At 40.7% G+C, this 13664-nt stretch overlaps 1 protein-coding gene and 1 long non-coding RNA gene across 8 annotated transcripts in view; one reads left to right on the top strand and one right to left on the bottom strand.

Moving 5' to 3' along the window:
* The window catches only part of Lar (tyrosine-protein phosphatase Lar), a 375895-nt gene that overhangs the window by 262961 nt on the left and 99270 nt on the right, over positions 1–13664 (top strand). The gene's annotated exons all lie outside the window — the stretch shown is intronic.
* Positions 1–13664, bottom strand: part of LOC105674736 (uncharacterized) — a 246038-nt gene that overhangs the window by 146960 nt on the left and 85414 nt on the right. The gene's annotated exons all lie outside the window — the stretch shown is intronic.

Below are 13664 nucleotides of genomic sequence, written 5' to 3'. Positions count from 1 at the left end.
TCAGACGAGCTTCGTACTCAAAAGGACTACGTTATGCGATACGGCGGAAAGTTCTAGTTTTATCCTTCTGTTGGTGAAAAGAGCGGCGGTTGGTACCCGCGTGCACACGGTTTGTATTTTATAACGAAGTCACTTGCCTTGGGAACAGTTTTCCCGGACGATACCGCGTAATAACTATTAGCGCTATCGGGATGCCGCGTTGCGTTGTTTAATATTTAAAGGGAGCTTCCGGGACAGCTGCCGCCGTTTGGTAACGTTCGAAGCTTTAAGCTTCCTATTTCCCCGTAAAGTTTGACTGCGCCGCGCGGATAACGGCTTCGAAACTGTTTACTGATGTAAAACCTTGCCCGAATGCGCTTCGAGTCTACCAGAATGGATGATGTATCATTCATTTGTGATTCATTCTTGAATCATCAGACGGCGACCGTTGGTGCTCTCGGCTGTACGTTGTTTCTTAATCAATGTCACTTTGAAACTAAAATTTTGATTGAAATTTTTGAACCGCGTTGTTACACGGTTAAAAGGTAAAGTGCATATTACAACATTCCCAAAACTTTGCACGATTCTGGTTGGTTTTATCAACAGAACGGGTACAACGAGGTAAATCTTCCTGAAATTAAACAGAAACTTTGCCCACATCTTCGTCGGACCTCTCTCTCTCTTCCTGTTCTACCTTAATTATGCGGTATTTATACGGAAGAATAGGCGGTTTAATAGCATTCAATTCGATGACCAAGCGACGTAATGCAAGAAGAAAGAAAAAAAATCCCGCGCCGCGAAACCTTATCCTTTTCTCTCGGAGAAGAGTCTCTTAAACTTTCGCAAAACATTTTAATTGGCTTGGTCGGTTTTTTAATTTGATTCCAATTTCGTCTCGTGATTCCCGCAATAAAAATGTCCGATTTTTTTTATCCTGCCGTTGCATTTTCGAGCTTTCTTCATTCTGTCTTGTTTTCGTTCGTCGAAACAGCGCCGAACCGTACGATCCAATATGCGGTTCGAACTTTTTTTTCAACCTCGATTGTCGGACATTTCCTGTCAATGCTGCGCTCCATCCGGCGGCCGATCCGGCGGTTCCTCGTAAATCATAGATATTTACTTGATTCTCCGAAACCTCCGCCACGATTTCAATTTATTTGTTATAAAGTTGATTCCGGCCAGATGAGCGCATTCCCACGAGTGCAATAATGTGTGCGCGCGTGCGCGCGGGCCATCGTGAAATCAGTATTCATCAAATTGATCGACAGTTTTCGCCGTGTCGTTTTATTCGCTGTCCCTGTTTTATTTGCGGATCATTAATGCGCGCCGACCGAGACCAAGCTTCTGATAAATGAAAATAATTCCGCCGGCATCACAAAGTACGGTATATTCTGCGCCGCATCGACTCGCCCGACGTTTCTGTTCACGTTTCGAATAATTCAGCGAGCTTTTGCACTGGCCGGTCAGTCGTAGATCTTTTTTATGGACACATGAGGAAAAAAAAGAAGCTTTGATGAAAGACAAAGTTAATTCCACCTATGTATTCTGGGATTAAAGACCAAATTGAAGTTGTACGCAGTGAAAGGAAGCAACCACCGAGAGCGTGCGCTTGCTAATTGTACGCTAAATCGCGACGCATATCGCGAGAGCTGGCGCGTTTTCTCGTTGAGAGTTCACCCGATTAATCGCTAACTCCCGGCAACGCATATGTGTACTTTTATATCTGTATATTTTTTAATATCTCCCGACTTGCGTCCCTAAACAGTTGAAGTACATTCTTCTCGTAAGAATTATTGTTACATCGCATGGAAACCTTTTAAAAGCGATTACGTAGTATTTTACACAGTGAGACCTTTTGATCGCGAAATTTATATAAAAAGAATAATATTTTTAACGAGCGCTATTTTCACGAATCATGTGCTTCCCTATTTACCGCCACACGTTAAGCTCATGTCGGCCATATCGACCTCTGACCGTACGTATACTACACAAACTTCGTTATCGAATCCATTGATACGATAAATACCTGCAAGCTCGCGGTAAAGCCTCATTCGGCTAATGCGATTAATTGTTAGCCGAGGCATGTAATGATATAATGACGTAACGATCGCGCCCGGCTATACGATACACACGTAGGGAAAACAAAAACGCACAAAACGATTGGTCAGATAATTGAAATATTGACCGCGCATCGGCAGTTTATTTGTTTAATTTACCGAGCTTTCAGAATATTCAGAATTCTTTTACAACGATTAGATAACATTGCATCGATAAACGATAATTATATTTCCACTGTGTCACACTGTGGACTTTTGCCGAGACAAACTTTGCAGTCGAAACGTCTATTTTAGAAATATTTTTGGCAAAGTCGCGACATATCCCTTGTAACAATAATATGTTCGATAATTGCGTCACATCCTCTGTCTTTATCGAGCAAATCGAACGCTTGGGAAAACACAATAGGGTCAATAAACGCAAGGTAATGCGTGTGCCGTATCGGATATAATGTAAGGATCAGCGAGCATTACGGGAAACACCCCCATCGCCATTGTAGAGTTTTCATGAGAATTTCGTTTCCTTTTCTTCCGTCGTGTAGTACCGCCATTCTTTCTTACGACAAAAATCTGAAAACCATTTCGAGATACGTGGCAGGGAGCAGCGAACTGGCTTTTGTAGTTGTCATTGCGGTTTTATTCCGACGAATTGCTGCTCGCGAACTAGGATCACACCACTACACATCGGGAATTATTTATCCAATATTATTAGGATCATAAATACATCTTTAATGACGAATATTACCTCTTACGAATATAACTGTGACACAAGTATGAGGTAAATCAGAAATAATAAATTGCTGCTCTTAATTCAAGATGACAGCTTCGATAATTTGCATCTTTTTCAATATAGATTCGTACTTTGTCTTTAAGCGCTAGAGATGATCTTTATTTAATGACAAAGATTATACGATTATATTGTGCTGTGTTCCACTATTTTCGTATTTTTGCTTTTGTTAATCTAGTTCGTTATTGGCTTCAATACTTTCAAAAAAGTTTCATATGGAAGAAAGGTGTTTGAATTTCATTGCCCGAACAAGAATATGGAACAACATCTGAATTCAATACAACGGCAATCGCGCGCCAACAAGTAATAGGATAAAATTTTCCCAGTTTACACGGAAATGTGATGGCGACACGACAGCTCCTCGCTCCGAAATTCTCCAAACCGCGGCCGCAGTTCTTGCGTGTACACGACAAAAACAGATCGTTGAATTATTGGTTGCGTTTCTCTCGACGGGATAATGTCGTTTTCAGTGATGTGTTCTTGGATCGATGTTTCCCCTCGTGCGAACAAAACAAAACGGACGTTTCCGAAAGCTTCGAAAGTTTCCACGGCAAATAAAAAGCTTGATTCGACGATTCTCGCCTGCGGCGATTTTCCGTTATAGGGAAGAAGTCATGCAACGTTAAAGACCTGTGCATCGTGTCACGATTTCATTCCCAGGGCAATTCATCGCGCTCCACCGCTAAATGCACAAAGTATATTAACCCTCTTGATGACGCTGCCCTAATTTCGCGTCCCTCGTAGGGAGTCAAAATTAAATTTGCACGAAGACTAAGTGGCGTCTTTGGTTCTCATAGCCGCGTCGAGTGAACTATCCACTTCGTTCTAAACTCTCCGCATCGAAATGTCGAAAGTTTGTGGAACATTGCTGCTGCCTCATCCGCTCTCCTTCTCTGCCTCTTTCCTTTCTAGCCTTTCTCTTTTTCCCTCTCTTTCTCTCTTTCGCGCGCGCTTTCTCCCTCCCGGTTGAAATTCTATCGTTAAATGATTCTTTTTAATATGCCGTCGGCCACCGAATCAGCGGAATACGAAAGCGGGAGACGGTACCGTTTTAATTGCTGCCATACAATCGGCAGCCGATGTAAGAACGCGATGGACGGTTGGCGATATTCAAAATGGAAATTGCGTTAAATCCCGCACAGGCGCGAATAACGAATGAACAATGGTTCTATAGGGAAACGCTGTGTAACCTTGTTTCTTCCGCTTTGCCGCAGCTCGCAGAGCGGTAATTAAGAGCGCTACGCCGCGAGGATCGATGGGTCCCGATAACAACGGCATTAATTTAATGAGATATTGTAATATTCATTTAAATTTCTTCTATGCAGCACTCAGACTTTGACAAACGCTTGCTCTAATCTCGAGAATTAAGAAATTTATGCAATCGGAATTATACGGAATAACGAGCCACTTCTTTCTACAAATTCTTTGCTCAATTTAGAGTTGATTTTTTTCTCATGAGAACGTCAGCAAAGATTATTATTCGCCGCAAAATTTTCTCTCCAACGTCGAATATTTTTTTCGTAAAATACAAAGTTTATATAAAATTAAATAAGCTTAATTCTTTAAACAAACTTTTACTGCTCGTTATTTACATATTATTATAGAAATCATTCCTATCTTAATTTTCTTTTATCCAAGATAAATAAATTTCAAATTCGTGAAAAAATGCATAATGGCTTGCTGAAAAGTTTAAGACACTTTGTATAATATTACTTATGTATAAAATTTAATTATTTCCATTACATCGCCCATCTTAGTACATCAAGATAGAAGTTAATGATTTTTCGATTCAATTCAGACGAACAATTATTCGGATGCGAATGCAAGATACGGTTAAGTTTACGCTGATGCTGTCTTTCTGAAAGTTTCAAAACTGCAACGTTTCGCTACGAAAAACGGAGAACTAAACGATCGGAGAGTATTAACTAAGTCCGCTACTTAATTAACAAGTTGCATCGAGATTTCTTTTTCTCGCGCTTATTCTTCTCGATATCTGATTTTACGTCGATGCGATTCGCCATCAGCGTCTTTTTTGCCAGCGCGCTCTCGTCGGACGCGTAAGAAAAATCCCGAAGAAAGCAACTAGATCCTGCTTTTGCCCCCTCCGTCTTTTCCAACCCTTCACGAGAATCCTTTCTTCTTTTGGGCGGGGTAGCTCGGACGGAACTTTTGCCAAGTCGGACGTTTTAATTCGAGAAGCGATTGAGCACACTCGGAAAAACGAGTCTACGAGGAAACTAAAGCCGCTTCAATAGACATGGTAAATAAGTTCTGAGCTTTGCTCATCGTATTCAGCAGTTGCTACACGGAAATGTCGATTCGTAACGTGCATTCATGATACCACGTACTACGAAGTAGTCAAGGAACCAGAGATTTTACGACCTTGTAAAGTGTTCAACCGCTCCTTCCAAATTCTTATCATAAAATTGTTAATACTTAAACTGAATAAGATTCAATTGATAATAGTATGTGTTACCTGCATAATTGTTCTCAAATATTTAATTCGTAGATTTATGTGTGTTGTCGAAAAATTTTTTTTAACGAAAATGGTTTATTTATTCAATTGAAATAGTACTGAAATATTGTAATAAGACATTTTATATATTTCTATATATGAGCTTAAAGCAAAAACAGTAAGCGATTAAAGCAAAATATTTTTATACAATAGAATTTTGAAAATTGTTAATTAATAAAATGTTTGTTAATTGTTAATTGTTGTTTTTAAAAACGGAATTATGGAATTAAAATCGCATATTACGTTTTTAATGAAAATTTGCTGCTGCGTTATATACAGATTGCAAAGTTTTTTGTAAAGATTTTTTTATAATAAAATGTTTAAAGAAATATAATTTGTAATACATTTTTGTATATTGGTGATAAAACATATTTTTTATTTTATTTTGTTTTTGGATATCATATATTTTCTGGCACAGGCAGATTTAAATAATAGTTGAAAAATAAAATCCATTGAACTTAAAAATTACGAGAGACAATGGAATATTTGTATGTAATATTTTGCGAGCAAAAGTGCAGCGGATAATCCACCCAATCGTGCCATTCTATATTATCTGGAATACAAAAGTCAATCCATTGTGCATCGGGAAAATCATGCATTTGCAAACCATAAGCCGTACGTTTATTACAGTGAACAATCGTTGTTGATTAATCCTACCACTATGTACACAGTAATGTGAACTAAATCTAGACATATTTAATTCCTATTGCGCATCGGAACTATACAAAATTTGTAATCTGTATGAAAAAATCTCTCCGACAATATATTCAGATCAATATATAAACTCGCTGCGAAATTATACACAATTACATAATTTTGATAAGATAAATATACTAATTATGAATTTAATTTTTAGACAAAAAAATTTTTATAGCAACGCTATCCTCCGTGACTCGTGACATTCGCCGCGTCGTGATTTGCCTTTTAAAGACGCCAGGATATTGTTAATGACCCCGAAATAATCGATTAAGTGTGATGAGCATCGCGTACGAGAGCAGGCGAGATGGAAGTATCGGCGACGCAGCGGAGCGTGAAAAGCCCTGAAGGAAGACTCGGGCGAGTTGTCAATTCCCGGGTATTATAACGGCCGATGTAAACTCCGTACAAGAGAGGGTGGTGATGGAGGGCGCGTAGCAGGCGCCGCGGACGAACAATATTTACTCCTGCTCCGGAGAAAAAGGGCGGCGGGATTTCTGTTTCGAGCGCCGGGACTCTTTTGTTTCGTGCGCACAGGGGTTGTTTTCTTTTGCCGTACTCCATTCCGCTTATTTGTCCCTCGCATTCGTTCCCTAGCCGAGCCTCTTCCGATTCTGCGCTTCGCGGCGCTTTTCTCTCGGCGAAATCAACGAAGCTCGCAGCGATCCTTACAATCGAACCCGTTTCGCGAGACTCGAGAGGACGATTCACAAGGAGCGAGGAATTAGAGGAAACGCATAAACATCCCTCGGCAGAAGCGTCTCTGCAGTCGGCTGCCTCTTCCATCGGGGTAAAATTACAAGCCGGGCGTGCTCCTGCACACGAGGTCCCGAGCTACTACCGATAGAAAATCAACCTTGCCTTCTACCGGAAAACAGTTCGTGAAATTGTAGTAGCGGACTCGCATTTACGCGGAGTGGAAAGCGAAATTGTCTCCCTTTCGAAAAGTCTTCTGTCAAAAGGAACGAAAATTCGATAGCGGCCTAATTACGAAATTACTCCACATCGAAAGCTAACGAATCTTCCAAACGGGTCTTTGATCACGTGAATTTTGAAAAAATAACGTGAACAAAAAGCCAAAAGAAATCAATAGCAGACTGGAGAGCGACACACACACATCTAGTTTCTCGCATAATTTGAAATATTATTTTAACAGAATGTAATTTGATTGTTCAAACGATCATCGAGAATTGCTATCGAATTTTTCTTCAAAAGACTTGATACCGCTCGAAAAGTTTGCGACTGATCGTGTAGTAGATTTCCGACATACATATACCTGCCCGAGCGGAAAGCCACCGATTAAAGCTTGATCCGCGGCGAAAAAGCGGAGGGCAAAAGTTTCGAATAGTAAGAAGAACGAGACGTCGTCCAGACGAATATCTCTCTGGTTTGCGTAAGAGTTTTGCGCGTGAACGAGAACCAAGAGAGGACGAGAGAGAGATAGAAGTTTAAGTTAAGAAGGGAACAGTCAACTTAGAGAGTTAGAATATCGAAGAGCAGCTTTGTACTCTCTCTCTCTTCTCCTCCCTGCACCTCTAAACGTCGCGACGATTCACCCGGAGAATTTAATTCGCTCAAAAAAGCGTCGCCTTAATTAGCAATTAATTGGCACATAAATTAGCTGCGAATTTTCAGCCGCGCCGCGCCGCGAACCGGAACGTACGTATCCTCTTCTCACGCTCGCTCTCTTCTCTTTATCTATTTCACTACCTATCTATCCGCCTCTCACCCGCTAACCCCTTTCGCACATCCCCTTCTGCTGGGTTTTTCTCCACCGTGCCGGGCCACCAGCCGCGACAGAGATAAGAACACCGGCAACTATTTCAGCAATCTAACTTTCTCGCGGGTTCTCGGAGAATTTCCTGCCTGGTGGCATTCGCCGTTCCCTTCGCTTCCCACGACCGCCTACTTTATCCCCCGTCCGTCGCGAATTGCACTCTTAAGCCTCGACAATGAAACCTCTCCACCGATGTCGACCCCGAAAGAGGTGACGCGCTTCCGTCGCGGTGATAAAGCGCGCGCGGAGCGAGCTAAATCGACGAGCGATGGCACGTAGAATCAGATCTTTGGCGTCTTACGCCGATGTCGGGGCAACCTGTAGCTTCGTGTCGGCGAGAATTCGCGAAATCCGTTTGTGCTGCATAACGCAAATCGCGCTTTGATGTCTTTCCGGGTCGATTGTTCGCGGTAACGTTTGTAGGAACGGGCGAAAACAAACAACTTTATGAGAAGCGCGTGTAAAAGCCTTCGTAAAAAGAAACAACGTTGGGAAAAACAGCTTTGTCGAAATGTATTTGTAAGAAAGAAGGAATAAATGCGGATGGTATTTCGCGATGCAAAAAGCGCAATTTTCCGACTGTTCGTCCGTTTTTTATCTAAATGCAAAAAAAGAAATTTTCGCAAAAATCTGGACGGTGTAATTTCGTTAGAGTCTAGAAGGTTTCGAAGGTTTCGAAGGTTTCGAAGTAACCGATAATGGAGAACGACAGTCGAAAGAAGAGAATTCGATTATCGAACGCGGAAGCCACACAAATTGAACTTTTTCCGCCTTATCGGAGAATAATACTGCATTTAACAATGAGTGTTTGGTCCTTCCGAGCCGGCGAGAAGACGGTAAATAGTGACAATACGACGATGAGAAGAGACAGAGAAAATCCCGGGATGAACGTGAGGCGGAAAGGATGGGAAAGAGCTGGGAAAACACGAGCTCTCTTCTATTCACTTGTCGAAGCTGAAGAAGTCCGAGCCTCTCAAAAAGCATCATCGCGCACCACATGCACGTCCTTTATTGAAATCGATAATACTTGGCCCGCGCAGCGCGATTTTCTCCGCTGAATGTACCCTCTCTTCGTTTTCTCCCTATCATCACAGACGAGAAACCATTTATTCGCAACCACGAAGTCGTTTTATGATTTCGTGCGTCATTTCGATCGCCTCGTCAATCCTGCCACTTTTCATAACGTGGTGTGATCGTTTCTTTACATATAAAGTGCCCCAGAAATATGGAATGACTTTCTAAATGATGATGAGAAATCTTAGATAGACAAATTTAATTGTTACTTGCCAATTTTTGGAAATATATGAACAATAATTATATGCTAGAGTTTCTTTTACTTAACGTAAAATCAATTCAACTGTGAGATTTTGTAATTCGACGAAAACCGAAATTTTATAACTCAAAAAATTTATCATATATCGTAAATCTTCTATTTTTTAGTGATGAAAATATCAAGTATATTTTAAGACATCGTATGTATTCCTCGCGGTTTTCGCTCGCTGCTTTTCTGTCTACTCACTGCAACGAATTTGTCGACTTCCTTTACAAGATTGTGCTTTTTCGATCCGGACGTTTTCACGAAGGTAGAAGGCAAAATTGTCTCGTTGCGGAAAGTCTCCCACGGAGAGTATATCGATCACTCGTGCATGTTCAGTAAGTTACGAAAATAACACTGAAACGGTCGGAATAAGTAGTTTTCTTTAATTGAAAAACAGCAAAAGCAAGAAGTCAAACACAACATGAATTATGGATGCTTTTTTTTTATTTGTTCTATTGCGAACGAAGCTCGTTAGATTTTTCGTATCACGGAAGCGTCTCCTATGATCCGTGGAATGCGCGATTCGAGGAGTGCCTTAATTGGAGATTCTCTACCCCGTAATTGCGACTCCTCGTCCTATAATGAATTATTGAGTGGATTGCGCTCCGGCGCAGGCAAGTTGTTTGAAGTTCTACTTCTAGTATCTTATTTATCTCTCTTTAGTTAATGCATTTGGTACTTTCGCAGACCGACGATGTTTGCTTTCCGCTCGCAATCATTGCTCCCGATAATTCAATTTTTTTTGCATCGAGCGTTAAAGTAGTTAAAACTTTTGCATTTGAATCTTGCGATATAACAGATTGATCTTTCTTTTGCAATCTTTAAACTACTTGCGTAACTAATCTTTAAATTAAAGTTTTACGAAACGCTGCGAAATTCTGCAAACGAACAAGTAATTTTTTGTTTATTGTTAACTCGACTGATACCGCACTCAAGTGCGGCTTAATTACGCGATAGCAGATAATACGTGCGTAAAAGCTACGAGCCTTAAAAATTTATACGCCCGTTGTTCCGTTTACTCTAACGCTCGGAAAGTCCTTTAACGCAAGCTTAAACCGCCGAGAGTCGAAGATTAAAGTGCCTGCGAGTCCGTGCAGCCAGCACGAAGCCGTCCCTGGGGCAATTCTAATGACCGACTTTACTTCTCTGTGCGCACTTCTTTTTCTCTCAGCGCCTCTCCTACTTATTTTCAAGCTATGAAACGCGCACGAGACGTATCGCGACACGAAATAGCCGAGATAGTAATCGTTATTTGTGACCAGCATAAAATCGCAAATCATAAAATACGAAGATAATGAAAACAAACTTCTGCAATGGATGTGTTAAGATGAAGACTTTCAAGAAAACAAGAAATACGGAGTTAAAAAGTAGGACAAAATATCGCGAACGCGCACGGAGAATATCATTAACCTGAAATGTCAAATGTTCAAAACACATTTGAATAAAATTTTAATTTGAAGATTAAATTAACTAGTTACGTCTGTAAATTAATCTGAAGTGTTAAAAAGTTAACGTCAGAACAAATTTCCTCTGCGGCCAAATTAATTTTGAATCACAGCGAATTCAAATATTCATAAATGAAGAAAAGTGTATCTAGGACACGGCAACAGTAAGGCGATAGAAATTATAAAGAGCGTACAATCATTCAGTATGTTTGTAAAACTGTTTCCAATGTCTGTAAAAGTAGATTGCCTACCGATCGCAAATCGCATTGCGCATAACACACGATAGCTCGGTTTTCGCCAACTGTGCGAAGCTAAGTAGAACATCGCCGCAGTAGGAAGTTTGTCTCACAGGAAGACTATTCATCTCCTTTACTTCCGTCAAGAAACGCGTATGTATCTCTGCTCTTGTCGTCCTAATCTCTCATGGAGAGCAAACTGACAGGACTACTAGCTAGTTTTAAAGGAAATACCGAGACAAAAGCGACCGCTTTCCCTTTCTCTCTCTCTCTCTTTGTCTCTATTTTGTTTCTTCTTATCTGTTTGTTGTGTATGCGCGTTCGGCTTCAAGAGAGAATGAAATAAATATGAATTTCACTCGACAAAAGCTGAAGGAACCGAGACGCAGAGTGGATCGGACCGATTCGAGGGAGGAGAGGACGAGCACGACAAGGGTAGTAAGGGTAGTAAAGTCGCCTTCCTGCATCCTTCGTACGTAGAAGGCGCTTCCAATCGGCCGGAAAATCCGGTTTTCCCGGGAATTAAGCCCGTGAGGACAAGTAAGAAAGAAGAACGGACTAAACGGAAACTCAGGCGGCGGGTCACTTCCGGAAACTTGAACCGCGCAATATGTACTGACATAAGCGATGGCCCGCCTGCATAGCACGAACGACGAGAGAAAGAGAGAGAGAGAGATTTTATCGGAAAGAACAATCGAAAGTTTCTCTTTCTGCAGATATAGAGAACCGAGTAAAAATACGAAGCATGGTAGAAAAATTTTAGATACCGAGATGGACTTTAAAGATTTTTCAGAAAATATAAAAATTTGTTATGATAATCTTATAAATCGTACTCGCGTTTGAAAATAATAAATAATATTTTAAGCTTAAACAATTTAGATTAATTAAATGTCTAATTTTTTATAGGTCAAAATTTAGCTTTAAATTATTGTTTTTATATCTTAACTCCGAAAGATTACACGATTGTCGTGATTGTTTTTAAAATCATCACTGACGCAGTCGACGATGATACGACAGCATCAAAACCGTTCGCGATTATGCGGAATAATTCACGGAGTTACACGTTGAATATGCATCGTGATATGCGATGACGTCACTTCAAAAACGACAGAATTGCATACGTTTCGATAATATTTTGATGGACAAAGTTCGATCGTCGCATATTGGACCACCATTTACGCTCGATTATTACTATTACGATTGTTGTTATTATTATTATCATCGTCATTATCATCATTATTTTACATTAGCCCGGTATGTTGCTGTTCTACACGCGCGGCAAAAATGTCGACAAAACAGACGGACAATTGCAAATAATGTGTTGAATTATTGAATCGGTTATAAAAGTCATATCAAAATTTCATCGCGCATTGTTTCGACGGGAAACAAAATATGCTGAATACATTGTTCTGTCCCGTATAATCGATAATTAATATTTTGAACGAATTATTTACTCGGCTGCTGACATTATTTGCTGCGCAATGTAAATCAATCGTAAACCAATACACGCATTTTGATTTTATACAAAGTATCTTAGGAATAGTATTCTTCGAACTCTGCAAACATTCGAAATCAAATAAAGAGACAAGTTTTGAACGTATATTAAACAATAAAAAAACAGAAATAAGAAAAGCAAGAAAAATTCCATTAAAACAAAAATGCGAATAAAAGTTTGCCTTACAAAAGAGAAGGGGATGGCGAAAAATCGCTAGAGACGGAAAGGATGGTACCGAAATTCGAGTATCCAGGATTAATCCGGTAGATGTTGGTCTCGCGAGCGTCAACTCGATTTAGTTTGTAGATTGAATCACACCAACCGAAAAAAGAAGCAGATTCTAATTTCTTCGCGAAAGAAGTCGGGGGCGGGGGGGGGGGAGGATTCGTCACGAAGAGACACTTTCTTCGTCGCGAACCATCTCCGCCGTCGGAACGACTTCCCGTACTCTCCTCCCCTTCGCGTCCCTTTCGCGTCGTATCGACTTTGCGCGACCCTACGGAAGTACCTATCAGACAATTTCTTTCTTTCTCGCTTTGCTCGCTTTCGGCGTCCCGTTTCACCGACTAAGCCTAAAGTCGGAATTGTTTCTTCTGCCATACAATTACGAGGGTCGGCACTTGATTTCTTTTTCTACTCCCATAAAAACTATTACACGGAGAGGCTCCGTTTATACAGACTCGTGCGCGCACCATCTTTATAAAGAAGTTAAGTCCACGCGAATCAATGAGTATCGGCCAATCATCGATCGATCGAATGCATTCGTTAAAAAAAAAACGCTAAGTGGAAAAAAGGAATGATGGTCTACAGCAGTAAATTACAGATCGAAATAATGACGAGTTCTGGACGACGTAATTTTATGAAAGTAATGTAACTCGCGCAAAATATTTCGATTCGAATAATGTGAACTTTTATAAAGCCGCTGCGTCGTATAGATAATAAACTAAATTGCAATTTTGATTTAGAAATCATTAGTTTCTTTTATCGCTTAACATGTTTGCATTGTCCTTCTTCATTTATTAAAGCTGTCCCTTTGAAATCTCCAAACACACGTTGTACATGTACACATACATTTCAAATACGATAAATTCAACCTGGCCGCCAATATTTGTCTTGGTCGCGAGATACGTTGCATTAGGCGAAGGGGAAGTTTCTACAAATGGAAACCGTCGTGCACGTCGTCACGTTGTTCTTATTCCCTTACGAACGGAGGCAGACGGAGGAAGACCTTTTCTCTCCCCCCTGAGACTCGGAAGGGTATGGAATTGTCTGTCTGCCCCCCCCCCCCCTCCCGCCCCTATCTTCCTGCCTCTAGTCACGAAGACGAAGGAGGAACGAAAGGAGACTCGAGCCGGAAAACTC

The sequence above is a fragment of the Linepithema humile genome, chromosome 6 (genome assembly GCF_040581485.1).
Source record: "Linepithema humile isolate Giens D197 chromosome 6, Lhum_UNIL_v1.0, whole genome shotgun sequence".
Classification (NCBI taxonomy): domain Eukaryota; kingdom Metazoa; phylum Arthropoda; class Insecta; order Hymenoptera; family Formicidae; genus Linepithema; species Linepithema humile.
Note: the sequence above shows the minus strand (reverse complement) of the source record. Positions and strands in the feature narration are given on the sequence as shown.